Raw genomic sequence first — 20,021 nt, 5'->3', positions numbered from 1 at the left:
TGGTCCAGTTAGGTATCGAAAATGAAAAATCCAATCCAGAAGCAGCTCGAGTCATAAAGAATGATTTCTTTGTAGATGATTTAATTACAGGTGCAGATTCAGTCAATCAAGGAATCATATTGTGCCAACAAATAGATGACATATTAAAATCAGAAGGATTTAATCTCAGAAAATGGAAATCAAACAATTTGGAGGTATTCACAAATATTCAGCATACACAAGAATTTGATGAATTTTATTTTGGCTCTTCAGAAGCGTCAAAGGTGTTGGGGCTTTATTGGTCAGCAAACAAGGATGTCTTTTCTATGAAGGTAGTGTTACCCCAAGTTACAAAATTCACTAAACGACTTATCTTATCGACCATTATGTCTTCCACTAGACATTCGCAATAAATGGATTTCTATAAGAACAGATCTCAAAGAACTGAACTCACTCCAAATTCCTAGACATGTTGTTTGTATGGATCGAGTACATGTTGAAATTCATGGGTTTGCTGATACGTCTCAGTCTGCCTATGGTGCATGTATCTATGTACGGTCCACTGATTCAAATAACACTATTCAAACTAGTTTACTTACGTCCAAAACAAGGGTTGCACCATTAAAAACCATCAGCATTCCAAGGTTGGAATTATGTGCTGCGCTCTTGTTAGCAGAATTATTTCAGAAAGTTGTTAAATCGTTAACAATCTCAATTGATGATTACTATCTGTGGGGCGACTCCACAGTTACACTAGCATGGATTAAAACTTCTCCTCATATATTACAAGTTTTTGTGGGGAATCGTATAGCTCAAATTCAATCTCTCACAAATGTAGATAAATGGAGATATGTACCCACAGCAACAAATGCAGCTGATATTCTTACACGAGGTATGACTTCAGCTAATTTACTTCAGAATTAACATTGGTTTAGTGGACCACCCTGGTTAAAACAAGCTCCAGATAAGTGGCCACAAGATATATCTAATCTTAGTCCCATCTCAGCAGATAGTCTTCTTGAAGTTCGAAAAATCTACACATTTCTTCAGAGACAACCAGTTCATTTATTTCCATTTGAAAAATTTTCTAGCTTACAAAAACTTCAGCGTGTAATAGCTTATTGTTTAAGATTTATTTCTAATTGCAGAAAACCCAAACAAGAAAGAGTTCAAGGTGATCTCTCCTTAACCGAAATAAATCAATCACTAGATATGTTAATATCACTTGTACATGGGGAAGTCTTTTCGACTGAAATCGATGATCTGTTAATACTAGGTAGAGTAGACAGTAAGAGTCGACTTCTAAGTTTGACACCATTTCTTCAAAAGGGCATCATTCTTGTAGGTGGAAGACTACAAAATTCTTCTTTTCCATTCGATAAGTGTCATCCAATAATTCTTCCCTCACATCACAAATTAACTTACCTTATTTGTCACAAAGTTCATCAACAATTAGGTCACGCAGGACCGCAGCTAATGTTATCAGTCATTCGCGAAAAATACTGGCCCATATCAGGTAGAAATTTAGTAAGAAAAATTGTCAGAGAATGTGTTACATGTTTTCGATGTAAACCGACAATTTGTACACCATTAATGGGTCAATTACCATCATCACGAGTTTCTCAAACTTTTCCTTTTAATCATACAGGAGTTGACTATGGAGGTCCATTCATGATAAATGATCGTAAGGGTCGTGGTTGCAAGGTTTTCAAAAGCTATCTTTGTCTTTTTGTTTGTATGGCAACAAAGGCAGTACATTTAGAGGTAGCCACTGAACTGACCACATCCGCATTTTTAGAAGTATTGGAAGTAACGGAATTGGGTGTTAATCAGGGAATCAATTGGCATTTTATACCAGCTTACTCTCCGCATCAAGGTGGACTGTGGGAGGCCGGGGTTAAAAGTGTTAAGCATCATCTAATTAGAATTATGTCCAATCGTTTGCTTACTTTCGAAAGTTTTTATACAATTGTAACGCAAATTAAGGGAATTTTGAATGCTCGACCACTCACACCTCTTTCCTCAGATCCAAACGATTTCAATGTACTTACGCCCGCACATTTCCTTATTGGTCGTCCGATAAATTCCATACCATACCCAAATGTTGAAGCTGTTTCAAAGACGATGCTGTCCCATTTTGAGCAACTTGAACAGTGTAAACAACACTTTTGGACTCGTTGGTCAAGAGAGTACATCAATGAGCTACAACAACGCACTAAGTGGAAAACTAATGCAGCTAGTGTCAAGGAGAGAGCTATGGTCATAATCAAAGATGACAACTTGCCTTCGTACAAGTGGAATCTAGGACGGATCGTCAAGTTACACCCTGGAAAGGACAATATAGTGCGAGTGGTATCGATTAAAACTGTTAATGGAATTTACAAACGGGCCGTGGCAAAAATTTGTCTATTGCCAATCGAGACGGACAATGTTTTTTTGTAACATGATTGTATTTCAATGTTTATTTGATTTATAATGTTATACAGTAGACTCCCTCTATAACGAGAACTGAAATGGCAGACTAATTACCTCGTTATAAGCGGATCTCGATATATCCAACAACAATAATACTGTGCATACATATGAATATGTAGTTTTCTAAAACATTAACTTTCTATAGTGAAGCCATTCGGAGCAATATAAGATGCTAATAAATATTGTTTGAATGGCGTTTTTAAAACAAAGTTGTTTACTTTTATTGTCAATGAAATGCATTAAAACAAAAAAGAGTTGTTTACTTTTACTGTCAATGATATACGTTAAAACAAAAAATCTGTATTCTGTAAATATGTATAAAGCGTATAAAGATATTTTGTCATTTTTGACTGCTTTAAATTGTCCAGTATTCTATCTATCATATTTTCTAAAGATGTGAAACAGTTTTATGCTTCTTCATTTGCGTTTTGTCCTTGGATAAAGTTTCTGACAACCTTTAAAACACGTGTGAATGGTCAACCCAATACAATGACACTTGTGAATCATAAATTTTACATTTCCGACTAAGAATCATAAATTATAAGAAGTTTATTGCGGGCGGCCCGCAGTTAAAAAGGGTATTTATTTATAGCTACCACCGGGCCAAAACGTAAAAAACACGTTTTTCAATCTTATTTTTTCTCGTTATAAGCAAATTTACCTCGCTATAAAGGGTTATAGTTCAATAGAAATTTCACGGGACATCTAATGTACCTCGTTATAAGCGAAACCTCGTAATAACCGTGTTCGTTATAAAGGGAGTATACTGTATATATTTTTTATTTTTGCATAGTTCATATTTGTTGAAAGATTGTCTTTCAAGGCTGGGGGCATGTTCAGAAATGTAAAATAATGAGAATTATTTAAAGTTGCCGCGCATTTGTAGACGGGGCCTTAGCTGTATTGGCGGTTGACACTTCATGTCTTGCCGAAAAAGAGAAGAGTCGCCACCCGCCAGCCGAGAGTGACAGTCGGTCGAAAAAAAATAGGTTAACAGATGGCATGTCGATATAGTCGATATTATTTTGTTATAAGAGTTTGGATAATAAATTTGGTATCTGTGCACATATCCTTTAATTTTTACTAGAGATACAGTCCACTAGCGAAGTTAAACCAGCGCACCAGTTACAAGGGCGAACAGAATCATTCAAGAGAACAAGAATGTTCTAACCTACGCCAACATAAAACATTAGGTGTGAATGGTCAACCACTTACAATGACACTTGTGAATCATAAATTGTAAATTTCCGACTAAGAATCATAAATTGTAAGAAGTTTATTGCGGACGGTAGTTAAAAAAGGTATTTATTTATAGCTACGGTCGGGCGAAAACGTATAAAAAACACCTTTTTCAATCTTATATTCTCTCGTTATAAGCAAATTTACCTCGCTATAGAGGGTTATAGTTCAATAGAAATTTCACGTTAAATCTAATGTATCTCGTTATAAGCGAAAACTCGTAATAACCGTGTTCGTTATAGAGGGAGTATACTGTAATATAAATTTTATGAAATAAGTCCACAAAATAATAATTTTAATTAAATATATTAGACAATTCTACGCAACTGATACGGGAATACTTCAAATTTTTTGACAGTTCAGCGTGTGGCAAAATTGTTTTAAAGGGTTGCCGCTTTTTTAGAGTAAGAATTTTGTTTATGTTTTGATTTCTTACACAAATTGATCATAATATATTATATATTAATAAATTGTATTTATAAATACATATTAAATTTAGATTAATAGCTTTAAAAACTAATTATTGTTGTGTATTTGTGATTGTGCTATGAAAAAAGAAAAACTAAATAGTCTGTAGAAAGCTGATAAGCTTTCATATAAGATAGATTATTTTGAACAAGAAATAATGGCGGGACGTTTTTACTATTAATGCTCTAAAAGTGGTAAGTTTAAAATTTAGAATATATAATTTTGTATTAAAATGTTTTCTTATGTATTTTAGTGTGTTGCAGTAATCTTAAAACTAAGTGCATTTACTGTTAATATAATAGTTTGACAAATAGTGGAAATTTTAAAAATTTCTCACTTACTTACTATTCTGATGTTTTGGCAACGCTGTGGGATTCTGACGTCGTAAATCTTAAATGACGTGACGCATTTTTATGTGAAAAATACTATAATTTAGGGATCACTAACAGTAAGTAGTAGTAGTAGTATTCTGTAGAACCAATATTGTTGTTTATTGGTTCAAATATTTCAAATTAGTGGGGGTGTTAGAAATAGTATAGTCACTCGACAGGCGGGAAAAAGTACGCGCATCATTTAGCGCAGGCCATATCGCCATATTGAAAACAGACCGAACGCTAGTGACGAATTAATATACCTACATGCTAATCTATGGCTAGTGATATCCGACTGGTATTAATGTGACGTGTAGTCATCTGTCGTGATTTGTTTGTTTCAGCTTTGTTTATTTCTTTGTCGTCGAGTTTTATTTTTCGTTTAATTAAGTCGGATATATATATATATATATATATATATATATATATATATATATATATATATATATATCATCACAGATAATACAACATCACAGATAACTAACTTAACTGATATATCCATTAACAACTAACCTACTTTAACAATTAATTTTCATTAACTAAAAAAGATAACATTCCCTTGCTTTTCTTAGATATATCTTAATAAGATATAATAATACATGAACAATATAATATAATTAAAAAAGAAAATCTAAAATAATATTTCCCTATACTGGGATTTAATTTCATTCGGTTTACCAATGAACCTTAACGACATATAGATTCGAAAGAACTAATTAATTTGTCAGCGTATGCGTTCTGGCTAAAACAGAACCTCACATTTAAACTTTCTAACAATCAAAAATTTAGTTATTGCCGACAATTCAAAGAATTACCTCCTTTTAAATGTAGTTACATTGGGTTTTTTGATTAACCTTGGGTAAACCTTTACGTTTTAAGTTCAAAGCTACCATACATTTGCAACGTTATAAAAAAACTGTTTTTTGCACATAGTAACAAAAAACACAACTATGCTGTTACTAGCAAAGTTTTTTAATATTCTAACTCTACAATTCTAAGTTACGGTAAGATCAATAATGTTTTTAATAGATAATATATGGTAGCTACTTATAATTTATTCTCTTTCAGCCCTGAAGAAGCCAAATTAATTCTCTTTGGCGAAAACGTTCGGCGAAACAATTGATACTCATTAGAGTCTTTCTTGCAGATTTCTCCAATATTTAAGAGTTTACTATATATATATATATATATATATATATATATATATATATATATATATATATATATATGTATATATATCCTACTATCATTTTCGCATCGATACATTATGCTTTTACCATCAATTTAGCATCGTCTTGCAAAGTAGCATCTGTATATCGACGCTACTTTACAAGACCTTAATAACTGTTTTCCCGTACTTGTTACAAGAATTTTAACCATCTCATTGATTAGAGTTTTGATACCGTTTTGGTATTTTAAAATATCCGCTTTCTCTTTTTATCCCTTACTGAGTTATATAAGTTTATTCCAGAAAATGTTTGAGTCTAAAATGATGGTACAGTGAAAATATTATATATATTTAATTCAGGGTTTTACCGTTTACTCGCTGCCATTATATACATGAAAATGTATATCCCACTTTCATTATCAATCATTTTAGCATCAGAAATTTGGCATCGCTGTTGAATATAATATTACCCACAACGAAATAGTAAATTTAAGAATATATATATTTTTTTCATCCACAAATCATTTTGGCATCATGTTTGGTTAAAATAACGGGTTATGATATATTGCAACTACCTATTGTATCCTTACTCCAATTCGTCCAGTCGCGACGTACAGTCCCTCAAATGATAGGATTTAACCAATAAAATACAATAAGACAGAAAAATCAAATATAGCAGCATGTCAAAGAGGCCTTAATTATATATCTTCGTTTCTATAAGTCCAATCGTGACGTACAGTATCTCAAATGACAGGATTTAACCAATTGAAAACAATGAAATAAAAAAATTAAATACAGCAACATGTCCAAAGGGCCGTAGTCACGTATCTTCGGTCCTATTAGTCCAATCGGGACCTATAGCACCTCTAATGATAGGATTTAACATAAATAATACAATGGGATAAAAAAATCAAATGCAGAACAATGTCAAAAGGGCCTTAGTTGTATATCTTTAGTTCTATTAGTCGAATCATGACGTGCAGTACCTCAAATGAAAGGATTTGACAAATAAAATACAATGAGGTATAAAAATTAAATTTAGTAGCATGTCAAAATGGCCTTAGTTATATATCTTCGGTCCTATTAGTCCAATCGTGACGTACGATACCTCAAATGATAGCACTTAACCAATAAAATACAATGACATAGAAATCAAATACAGCATCACGTCAAAAGGGCCTTAGTTACGTATCTTCGTTTTTAGTGGCTCAATCGTGACGTACAGTACCTCAAATGATAGGATTTAACCAATCGAATACAATAAGATAGAAAAATAAAATACATCAGCTTGTCAAAAGGGCCTTAGTTATGTATCTGCGGTCCTATTGGTCCAATCGTGACGTTTCTTACCTCAAATGATAGAATTTAACTAATAGAATACAATGAGATATAAAAATTAAATAGAGTAGCCTGGCAAAAGGGCCTTAGTTATGTATCTTCGATCCTATTAGTCCAATCGTGACGTACAGTACCTCAAATGGTACAATTTAACCAATAGAATATTAAGACGTAGAAATCAAATACATCAACACCAAAAGGACCTTAGGTATATATCTTTGCTCCTATATATGTTATGTCAAAAGAGCCTTAGTTGCGTATCTCCGGTCCTATAGATCTAATCATGACATATGGAGCCTAAAATGATAGGATTTAACGGAGATAATACGATGGTGGAGAGAAATTAAACATGGCGGCATCTAATAACACCTTAAACTGGCAGCAATAAAACGAATTAACGCACTGAAGTGGTTGGCATATTACGTGACAGGATTATTAGCGAATACCATACGATTACGTCATACATCTCTTTGCATACGTCCACTTTTAGTTAACTACTTACTATGTATTCAGTACTTTGCTTTACGGTTGTTGAGGCATGGACTCTTAAACAGAAGAATGTTCAAAATCTTGAAAGCTTTGAGATGTGGTGCTACCGCCGTATACTAAAAATAAGTTGGGCGGATAAAATTACAAATGAAGAGGTAATACGCAGAATAAATAACGATCCAGAAGTTATACTGAATATAAAAAAGAGAAAACTTGAATAGTTTGACCACCTGATGAGAGGACAAAAGTACACATTCCTACAAAATATAATGCAAGGAAAAATCCAAGGACGGCAGTAAATAAAATTAGAATCGCCCTAATGATATCCAATCTCCGATAGGAGAGGCACTCAAAGAAGAAGATATGACAAACTCGAAAAATCTCCAACGTTCACTGTTAGACATATGCCTCCCGTTCAGTGCACACATTTACTGTTCCTTGACGCTGTGACGAGAATGAGATAGGATTTAACAAATAGAATGACAGAAAACTAAACAAGACAGTGTGTCAAACGTGGAAAGCGTCGCGGAACGTGAAATATTAGCGTAAAATTATATGATGGCCATAGACGGTTCTTTAATACCCAGCAAACGACTCGCTTTGTAAAGTTACATAGCAAGGATCTGTGCGAGAAAAAGTCGATCATTCGTTTTATAACCCAAAGGAGACCATAAAATATTGAACGTTAAAATGTGACATAATGTAACGGTATGACAAATCTTTTTTCTCCGGCATGTGCATGCCTGTGTACCTATACAAGGGAAGTCGTGCATAACCTTTAAGTTGATCGTAATACATAACTGCAACAACAAGTATGTTGACGACTTGGGTTAGTATATACAGTGCATTCCGTGCGTTTTTTAAACATGATTAGGCATTTGTTGACTGGAGGCTATTAAAGAAGTTCTTAAAATTTTTGCGGGTCACCGCCTTTTCTATAAATGGAGTGAATATTGTTATCCATTTAATTTTTTTCCTCAGTTGAATAATTCCTGCTGGTATTTGGTCTAAGCTTACTTCTTTTTCCCATTCAAGCTGTTTCATAGCTAATTTTACTTCCTCTTTATAGTGCCCTGTTCACCTGTTTTGGTAATTTCGGACTATTTCATCTCTTATAACATAAAACAGTTGTTTCAGATTTCTTTATCGCGTTTCCTTTTTTTATGGATGAATATGCTGTCGTTTTCATCTTCTACTATTTCATATGGAGCTACACGATTAACAATTCCAAATCAAGAAAACACAAATAACACTCAGAATTATATTATACAACTAATAGTCGAAAAATGAAGAGCAAGAGGTAGATAATCAGACAATTAAGATCAGCGCTACATGATGCACGCAATGCCACATTTGAACACTACACTAGTACATTGTCTAAAGAAGATCATTCACTATGGATAGCAACAAAAACACTTAAAGAGACCTGAACAATACAACCCACCAATTAAGAAAGATGACGTTAGTTGAGGAATAGCAGACCAGGAAAAAATGTCAACATTTTCAGAATACCAGATAATAATAATCAAGCAATAGAACACTGAAAACTTTTGTTTTTAACTGTACGCCCGTGAATGACTTATTATTTTTTAAATAACACTTAATATTGCACTTTTTTATTGTATTTTTTTCATCTTTCAAGTCAATTCTTATAGGAATATATTTATTAATTTATAACATACGGTCTTATGGTCTTATTACTGCTTTAAGATTATACGACCTAAATGTATCTTGTACTGCACTGCTAATTGAGAATTATGTTTGTAATGCGATAAGAGGTTCGGATATACGAGACACCAGTGACTCATGCCGCACTGATAAAAATCCAATAGGAATCTGCATTGCTATAAAAAAAATAGATAAATTTGTTTTGTGTATTAATTTAGTTTAGTTTAGTCGAACAAGAGTTGCAGTAAAAGATTTTTCTAAATATAGAATGTAAACCATATTTCCAATGCTTTGTGAAAGAGAACCAGTTTATAATATTCCGGACGACGTAATAACACCTTATTTTAGAATATTGGTCGATGAATTGAAATCATTGTTCAAGAAACGAATTATTCATGTGCAGATGTTTTACTATAAAAACATGTAAAACCAAAATCTCGATTAAAAAAGTTGCAACCAGCTACTCACGATGAAACTTAACCCCATTATTGATTTTACAAGTGATAAAATGGGTCGACAAAAGACCAGTTTTATTCCTTACAACATTTAAACATAATAGTTGTATCTTGGTTTAATCAAATGAAAAGAAAAATTATACACAAGTACTAAATCCACAAACTATTCTCGATTATAACTTGGTGAAAAAGAGTGTTGATTTTAGTGATCAAGTGGCTTCTTACCAAAGCCCAATACGCAAAATTCTGAAGTGGTATCGGAAAGTGGCAGTGGAATTAATATTTAATACCGCATTTAATACCGCAGTAGTCAATGCTTAGTTGCTAAATAATACAAAACGTAAAAAAAGCGACAACCTATCCTTGAGTTCAGACTGGAGTTTGCGAAGGCATTTGCAAATAAAGAAATGTTGTAACCCCTAACGACAAGTTACACCCAAAAATACCATCTCAGGCAAAGCGATGTAGATAATACAAACAGAAGAAAGTGTACAAGATGTTATAAAATTTTAAGAAGAAGCATAACTAGTAGAAAGTTAAAACATACTCTGAAGAATGTGATGGCAATACTGCAATATGTCTAGTGTGCTTCAACGAAGCACATTAAAAAAATAATATTACTTATACAGGAACTATTATTGAGTAAAAACGTATTGTGCCTCAAGTGGCCTATAGTATTGGAAGTCGTAAGTTGATAGTTTCTAGTAGAACGTTTTTATTGTTAATTACCTCGGTAAAAGTGAGTTATAGTATTTATAAAAAGATAGATGTAAATAATATGCCTTCGACATCTAAAAAAGCTAGATGTGAACATAAACGTAGATTGACCACTGCTGAATTACAATCATTGTTAGAAGCATCTGGCGAGGACGATGTAGATTAAATGAATGATGGAAGTGACTCTGATTGACTCTGACGAAATATTTGCACAAAGTCGTTCAGAAAAATCGAGGATTGCGTTTTGGAAAGAGACAACACAAACAGAATTTAAGACTTTTCTCGGACTTATGTTCCATATGGGGACAATTAAGATAACCGTCTGAATGACTACTGGAAAAGTATGGGTAACTTCTATAATAGTGTTGACTTGAGTAGATAATTGCTCATAGCCCATATTAAGAAATAAGCGAATAGACAATTGTCACTTGTCAAAGAAACTGAAAAAACGTGAAGTGGGCTAAAAACTAAAAAGTCCCCTATTCAAACTGGTTTTTAATAAAAAATTTAATAATATGTTAAAGTTTTTTTAATATACCCTAAAACTGAAAGCGAAAGAATCGATTGCAAGTTACAAAATACTTGTAGAGTCATACTGTTTGGACAAGTACAGTTGTTTAAATAATCGCTTTCTGTCATAAACCAATTGAATAAATTGTAAAATATTTTTTGATCTGCTTGATATTTAGCACACTTTAATAACTCATCAATTGCCATAATTTCAAGTAGCTATATTACCTGTCGTTAGGCAAAAAACAAAGGTATTAACATTTTTTATAAATTACTACAAACATAATATCTTAGAGTTTACGGTTTTTTGGAATTATATCAATTATTTATGTATGCAAATTTGGTATTTCTCTACATAAAAAACTTTTTATGGTCTACAACTTTTATTTGAATTATTTTTCTTTAGAATGTATACAAAACGTTTTATAAGCAAAAAATTATTTTTTTTTTAAAATTGTTAAAAAAAAAACAAAGCAAAATCAACTGTACGTCTTTACGAATTTTTCGTCAGCTACCTCTCATACTATTTAGAATTTAAATTTCTATATAAGATTTTTTTAAACTATGTAGCGAGGTTCCGTGAACTACTTTCTTATGGCATGGTCAAAGTCAAATATTATTTTTTTATGTGATTAAGCCACAATTATTGGTCGTTATTGAGATGAAAATTACATTTTTAATTAACTAATATTTAACGTTTTGATTTCCACTATTATTTTACAATGACTTTGTTTATTGTACCTACTAATTATGTAAACATGTGTATACACATTTTGTACAGAAAAACGTTTTTTGAGAACGAATTCCGGAATTTAACATTCAATCAAAATGGAAAATTTCAAACATTAACACAATCACAACCAATAATTAAGGCTTAATTCTAATTCTATAAAACCATAATATTTATCTCAAACTATTCATCGATAGCTTCGACTAAACAGGTTGTAAATTGAAATTTATGTAAAATATTCCCCTACACGATTCTCTGGGCAAAAATATCTAGGTTGAATAAATATAACATCTAAACGAAGAAAAAAACTCGTTGAGACTGCAACTTGTGGTGAGCAGGTAGTTTCAATGTCGTTATTCGAACTTGACTGACCCAAACCGATCGATATTTAGGTATCTAAAATATTATTTTAAGGATTAATACCGGCAACATCTATTGGCTCTAAAATGATGCCAAATACAGTGATTTTAATGCTCGATGTTAAAACGTAGGTTTGATGTAAAAAATTAAATATATAAAAAAAATCGGAATATTGAAAAACCGACAACAGTGCCAAGCCTACAAAGGTGCCCTAAATGAACATACACAATTTATAAATAGAAAATGATAGCAATTCTTGGTGATGCTAAATTACTGCAACGTGAAAAGAGTTAAAAAGGATAGTGGGATGTATATATATATATATATATATATATATATATATATATATATATATATATATATATATATATATATATATATATATTGTTATGATTCATTTTATCAGCGCCATTTGTTTGTGAGTTTTCTTGGAGTAAGTGTATCCGACGGAAGCTGATCCAGTAAAATATTGTAAGTTATACTTTTCTACTTATATATTCCAGGAGTCACTGTTCAGGCCGGAACGAGAGATTCAGTTTATCGAGAGGAGAAGAAGCTAGCATCTTTTGAACGATACGTGCATTTGAAGGAGATCATTAAAGACGAGAGGCTCGCAATAATTTGTTTTAAGATTGCTGATTACCTAGGGAACTGCTAAGAATAGATAGTGTAGGCTACAAAGAACCAGGATTTGGACAACTCATCATCAAAGAGATAGTTTTTTTTTACCATTCGTCAGTTTTCTTTATTAACAAAGTTTTTTTTTAATTGCTTTAGAAAAGATAGAAATATTTTGATCAGGAGATTTAGAACAACAATTTTGATTTGAAATTTTAATTTATATTGTATATAACATTAACTTTTGAAGGTTCACGTACGTAGAACAAAATTTTGATAATCATTATATGAGATATTTTTTGTTGAAGATATTTGAGTGTGAATTTTATTTCAATATATAATGTTGTATCATATATGTTTTTTATTATTCCGGTATTCTTTAGACCTTACCTATCATATGTAAAGCATAGATATTGAAGCACGAATATAACCCTGAGATAAGAGAATTAAATAGTGTGATAAAATCATAATTGCATCATTTAAATAAGTTTAATTAATTAATTAGCTAATTAATTGCTTGGCGCACGTCTGACTTAATATCACATTAATATATATATATATATATATATATATATATATATATATATATGTCTTTTTACTTTTATTTTTAATATATATATATATATATATATATATATATATATATATATATATATATATATATATATATATATATATATATATATATATAACAGAGCGAATGTTACATTTTTATTGTACCAGTCTGATGTTATGAATATTTCTATTTTATTATGAAAGGTCACAAAACTCAATAGGTAGGGACTCAGATACTTGTACATTAATCTGCGAGGACTACTAATGTTTGATTCATTATTTATTTTGAAATTTGCTAAATTTTGTAATCTATAATGATTAAGTTTTCGCGTAGTAATTTTTTTTATCCATTTTATCTAGTCAATTTTCAATAATTTTTAAATTCTTAAAATATATTTGTTTCAGGGCAGAAACCTGGGCACGAGCTGCTGGACAGGAAGATTTATATGTAAAGTTTCCAGCTCAATCCCTGTGATCATTCATATTCACTTGTAGGTAAGTTGTTTTCTATTAGTGTTTTTTGGTAAATACTTATTATTTTAAAAACTTCACTGTCCAAATGGTAATAGCTATGAAGAGTCTCCAAGTCCAATGTTATTTTAATATTAAATATCATGAACTACTCTTTTTTGAATCATATGTGATTCATTGGACAATGAAGTTTTTAATATGTTGGTTATCCCAAAAAGATATTTATTTTTAGTATCAGATATTAATGTTTCATTATAAGTCATCAAGTCCAAAACGTTATTAAAACTAAATTAAAATTAAAACTAACAAAGTGATGGAAAAAGTAACAGCTAACTTTATTTCTTGCAGATATCAATGTTTCTAGAAATGGGTGTTCAATGCGAGGTGGGGAAGAGTCTGTACAAGATCAAGTTTCAGAACCAGCAATTAATATTTTGCAGAATATTGTTATATCCAATGGTAAGTACTAAATGAGATATTTACTTCCAAACGTGTAAAGAGATTTCGATCCTGATAATGAATTATGTAAATAGTGCAACTTTTAATATTTTTTCAATTTTATTTATAAAACATATGTATATAATCTTTTCTTCTTTTGATTTGTTTAGAGTATTCTAAACTATTGAAACCTATGTTTCAATTTAAAAATAGTGTTCCCTATGTTATTATATATCAAAGTTAAAAATGCTCTACAGATTATACATGGTTATTTAGTCTGTTTGATCCACTCTATGTATAATTAAAAAACAGTTAAAAATAAAAGTTGTTAAAATGAAAGTTATGAATTTTAATACTATAGAGCGTTCCAAGTTAAGAAAATATCATTGCGGAGATAGGGCTATGTATTTCTTATGGGCGATAGAAGCGCAGCGATGCCACGATGAACACAAGCACGATTCAGGGTTGTATCATTATTTGTATTTTCGTTATCACAGCCATGAATTAAATGAATGTTTTTTAACGTAATTGACCAAAAGTGCCCATTCGAAACAAGAGATGAAAAGTAGGGAAAATGATTTTAGTTAAATAAATATTATTTACAAAAGATAATTTTATTTTATCTTATTTTAATTATAGTAACGACAGTTTATTTGTTTTTCGGTAAGAATATCATATACCATGAATCATAGAAATCAGTAGAAAATATTGCTTAGTTAAATCATACACTTTGCCGGCTATTAAAGATTAAAAAGCAAATAAACGGACCGCTTGGAATGCATATATCTAATTACTAATTGCAACTTAAAATAATATGGTGTACCTACGTATATCAGCGATTTTATGTCGTTCTCTGAGACTACATAATGATAATAAGGTTTTGTGGTTCTTCAGTTGTTATTCTGACTTTACAGTTAAATGTTAATTGAAAATGGAAATTCGAAAAATATATCGACAATCTAGTAAACCGCATGCCTGAGAGTTTTGGCAACACTGATCTCCATAAGCCTAATGTTATTTTCTTAACGTGGAACGCTGTATAGTAGTAAACATTCAGAGGCTGCATTCATATCAAGTATTGACTTATGTATAATACATTTTTTTCTGTTTACAGATAATATAAACAATCAGACAACTTTACCACTGCCAGAATTTTCTCCAACATTGAGCACTCAAACACCTTTACTTCTATCTTCCCGTACTCCAAGGAAGGAAGTTCAAGCACTCTTTGACTGAGTATATTAGGGATCGAAGATGAGTGACCTTTAACTTGGGAGTTTTCATTTCATTTTTATAAGAACTTGGGGGTATTAATTTCATTTTAAAATGATTTTCAGGAAAATTTAATGTATGTAATTTAATAATTGTTTAACAATATTTAATAATTATTTAATATTTAGTTTTAGTATTTGTGTTATGGTTAGGATATTTTATGTTGTTAATTGTTTTGTAAAAAATGGAGACATCCCGTTAATAAATAAATAAATAATAATTCTGGTTTTATTCGCAAAAAAAAATAAAGGAATTGAGATATTTCCAGTTAGGAAAATGGTAACCTTTCAGTGGCGGCCGGTCAGGGTCGGCAGTGCCGACCCACACATTTATAAATATTATAGATTTTTTTAATATTTAATTTAATCAGTATTTCAATAATTAATTGTGGCAGGTAATCAGTTGATGTCATTTGTTTTTGTGAAATAAAAAAATATCTGTGAGATAATGAGATAATAAAGACTAAATTTTATTCATGGTTTTTAAAAGAATTCGACCAGACTAAATTTTATTCATGGTTTTTAAAAGAATTCGTCCAATCTGAGCGTTAAGTGATCCCTGCGTAGACACTTTTCGAAATGATTATCCGATATCGGAGACATCCATCCGCCTGTGGATTCTTAAAAAGGCACGTTTTGCGTTTTCGGCGAGCCGATCCCAACCTTGACGATTTACTTGTAAAAATCAACGGAATATTAGTTGATTAGCAACCAAATATATTTCTTTCCATATGAACTTAATTACCAAGTACGGCAAAATTAAATTTTATGATGCTTTATTTAGATTGGTGATTGGTCGCAAACTGTACATTGCGAGCGCGGAATGAAATGTTATTTCATATAAGAACGTAAGTAGTAAAGTGAAGTGATATTAAGTGCACGAACTAGCCTTTCTTTATGTGATTTATTTTTATTTTCTAAAGTAATACTGTGATACGTTACGTCTGCCGTAAATAGTTAAAGGTTAAAGGATTTGACATAGAAGTTTTTTTTAAATTAAAGTGTAAACAAATTCAGGTAAATTAACCTAAAAAATGCAAGCCATGGGAGAAACTGTAAGTATTGATAAGTCTGATATTGTAAATTATATTTTGCATAATGGGTTTTCATCTATTCCATACGAAGAACAAATTGTTATTAAAAATAAGGGGCGTCCTTTGCCTAAAATGTCCCGGCTTATAAATATTAGTGCGGGTAAGGGAAGTAATAGATCATTTTCAGATAATTGGTACAGCAAGTACTCATGGCTTACCGGGAGTGAAATAAAAAACAAACTTTTCTGTTGGCCTTGCATTTTATTTTCGACAAATAGGGTAAACATCAAAATCCGTGGTGTGAATCTGGTTACGATAATTTAAAGGAATTATTTAGGGCTTTACATAAACATGATATTTCGAAAGATCATACTTACAGCCAGATTAAATTAGATTTATTTGGAAAACAAAATATCTATGTTTCATTAGATAATGCCCAACGTGAAAATGCTATTAAACATAACGAAATTGTAAAAAATATTCACGCAGTTTTACGTCATTTAATTGATATTGTAATTTTTTTAAGTTGTCAGGAATTATCTTTTAGGGGACACGATGAATCGGAGCATTCGTTAAATCAAGGTAATTATAGAGAACTAATAAAAATGTTTAAGAAATACGATTTGGAATTTTCTAATTTACACTTTCTGATTGGAAGACATTTAGCGGTGTATCTAAAACAATCCAGAATGAATTAATAGAATCAATTAGTTACATTTTGAGTAACGTTATTGAATCTGAGATTCAGGAAACCATTTGCTTTTCACTAGAAGTAGATGAAATTACCGACATATCATGTCATTCACAATTATCAATTGTTGTTCGATACGCGTTACGTGGTAATATCTATGAGAGGTTTTTAGGTTTTACAGACGTGAGTAAAAGCCGTAATGCAGAATATATTTTTGGTGTTTTAAAGGACAGATTAAAATTTTTTGATATCAAAAATAAATTGGTACATGTAAAAAAATTAAAGAATGTCGTCTTTTTTTTGCCAGTTTAAGCGGATTTGCTTCATTTTTCTCAAGTTCACCTAAACGGACTAATGTTTTAGAACGGTTTGTTTCGAAAAAAATGCCAACAGTTTGTCAGACGCGATGGAATTTTAAATCTCGGTTAGTTTTCACTGTAGCAGATTTTCGTGAACAGCTTTTGGAAGTTTTTGATTTTATTATTGAATGCGGCGATTTTCAAAGTGATGATATCTCGATCCGTGAAGCAATCGGTTTGAAAACTTTATTATGATTATTCTTTTAACATACTTTTAAATATTTTTAAGAAAGTGTTGACCCAAACCGATTTGATATTCAATATTGTTCAAAATCAGTTAACTGACATTATTCATTTCAAAAATAGAATAACAAGACTGGTGCAAAATCTCAGAGATTTTCGTAATGATAGTAATTTCCAGTATATACGCAGTGAAGTTTTGGACTCGCTTGATATTTCCGAACCCCAAAAAAAAAGACAAAGGCATGACACAGAAACAGATATCGAAAAACGAGTATATTTTGAAATTTTGGATACTATTATTATGCAAATAGATACTCGTTTTTCGAATTTTGAAGATTTGCAAATTTTTGACCTCTTTGACGATTCAAAATTTAAAAGTTACGCCAAAGAATTTCCAAGATATTCCAATAAAATAAAATTAGAAAATGAATTAAAAGTTTTATATGCTGATCCAAATATTTTCGGAAGATGGGATAAGTTACAAGATATGTATAATTTTATATACTGCAATTCATTACAACAAACTGTTACCGAAATTAATAAATTATTGTCATTAATTCTCTCATTAACCACACTCATAACCCACCAACGTCTGCATCAAATGAACGAGATTTCTCTTGCCTCAAAAGAATCAAAACTTATTGTCGAAATACCATGAAACAAAAGAGAATGTCAAGCTTGTCTCAAATGTCAATAGAAAAAAAACTTTTAAAATCTCTCCAAAATTCTAATAAATTTTACGATGACGTTATAACCCATTTTGCTACTTCCAAACAACGTAGACTTGAGTTAATTTATAAACATGTTTAGGTTCTAAATTTATAGGAAAAAACAAAAAACAAGAAAACAAAAAATCTCCTATGATGATTTACTTAAGTCTTTATTAGACGGTATACCTATCTGAGGAGACAAAAAATACCTTGCCGACCTTGTCTCTCAAGCCACGAGCCGCCACTGTAACCTTTACAACTGAACATAAAATTCAAATTATTAAATGATATTATTCTGGAAGTAGTGCCAACGATATAATCGGTACGTTTTCGTTTTCATTCGAAGGCCCTGTACCATCAAAATTTGCAATTCACAACATTATTTTTAAATTAAAAAAAAACTGATTGTGTCAAGAATTGTAGAAACTGAAGGGATAGTGATAGAGATAAATTAACCAGCTCGTGCAATTAATGAAGAACAGGACAGCGTGAAACTGCTGTAAGTAGTCTAACTGAAATCAATTTTCCTTGTAACAAACACCCTAATTTCAAAAGAAACTGGTATTACTGCTAGAACTGTACGAAATACTTTAAAAAGAAACAATTACCATTGCTACTAAAAAAATCTTAAATTCACTATTCTACTAGAAACTGTAGTGAATGCAATTTAAAAAGGCGGTAGGTAAATAACTTATAATAAAAAAGATGGCCTCTGGCTGTCTTTTATGTAATTTCAGATATAACAAGAAAATTTTTTTTATTTATTTATTGCTAATTTACAATCTACTTCAATACAGTAATAAGTAAATATGATGTATGTTCTTGGCTTGTGGGCAGGTGTCGTCCATTGACGACTCTCTGGAATTTACCTAGCAGCTAGATCTTCTGACCAAAGTCTTTTAGACGTCTGTCAACCAGTGGGGTTGAATAATTCATCTATGAGATGGTTTGGATGGTCTGCGCTGCGATTCATGTATCTTCTGGAGTGGACGGCAATCACAGCATTGATGAAGGGTTTGGTTTGACACATACCATGGGGCTTTAGCTAACATACGAATAGTTTTTGACTGGAATGTCTGTAGTATTTGCGTGTTGGATGGTTTGCTACAGCCCCACAGCTCAATTCCGTATGTCCACACTGGTTTGAGTATTGTTTTATAGATGGTCAGTTTGTTTTCTAATGAAAGTTGCGATCTTCTGTTGATTAGCCAGCTCATATTTTTAACTTTTAGGTCGAGATGTCGTCATTTGGCTGTAATATGTGATTTCTAAGTAAGTTTTTCGTCTAGATGAAGGCCCAGGTACTTTACTTCTGTTTTTATACCCTAATAGCACACGTACGTCCAATGGACGTCAATAGTACGTCCCTCACGGACTTTAAGGACGTCGCTTTGGTCCCAATTACGTCCTATATTGGTCCAAATGTCCGAGCGGACGTACCGGGACGTTAATCGAACGTCCATATACGTCCGGAGGACTTACTGGATGGACTTTTGTGATGTTTTCGGACGTCTATTTTAGCGCTGAGGATGTAAATTAGACGTCAACGCCATTGTATAAAGTACTAAATGTGCTTCATCCTGTGCATATTAGGAATGTATTTTGGGAAATAAAACGTAAATGTTTAATGGAACTTACTTTATTTATATTTATTTATTATTAACAAACGGGACAAATCCACTGTCAAAATTATACAAAAATGCAACCATTATAGGAGTATAAAA

At 31.5% G+C, this 20,021-nt stretch overlaps 1 protein-coding gene across 1 annotated transcript in view; it reads left to right on the top strand.

The window, feature by feature from the left end:
* Positions 1 to 15,421, top strand: part of LOC140451567 (WD repeat-containing protein 46) — a 341,290-nt gene extending 325,869 nt beyond the window's left edge. The window contains exons 8-10 of the transcript XR_011952086.1: positions 13,546 to 13,635; positions 13,960 to 14,070; positions 15,164 to 15,421. The gene's annotated coding sequence lies outside the window, so the exon portion shown is untranslated. The remainder of the gene's footprint in view (positions 1 to 13,545; positions 13,636 to 13,959; positions 14,071 to 15,163) is intronic.
* The last annotated feature ends 4,600 nt before the right edge of the window (positions 15,422 to 20,021 follow it).

This window comes from Diabrotica undecimpunctata, chromosome 1 (assembly GCF_040954645.1).
Source record: "Diabrotica undecimpunctata isolate CICGRU chromosome 1, icDiaUnde3, whole genome shotgun sequence".
Classification (NCBI taxonomy): domain Eukaryota; kingdom Metazoa; phylum Arthropoda; class Insecta; order Coleoptera; family Chrysomelidae; genus Diabrotica; species Diabrotica undecimpunctata.
The sequence above is the reverse complement of the archived record's forward strand: the minus strand, read 5'-3'. Positions and strand labels throughout refer to the sequence as shown.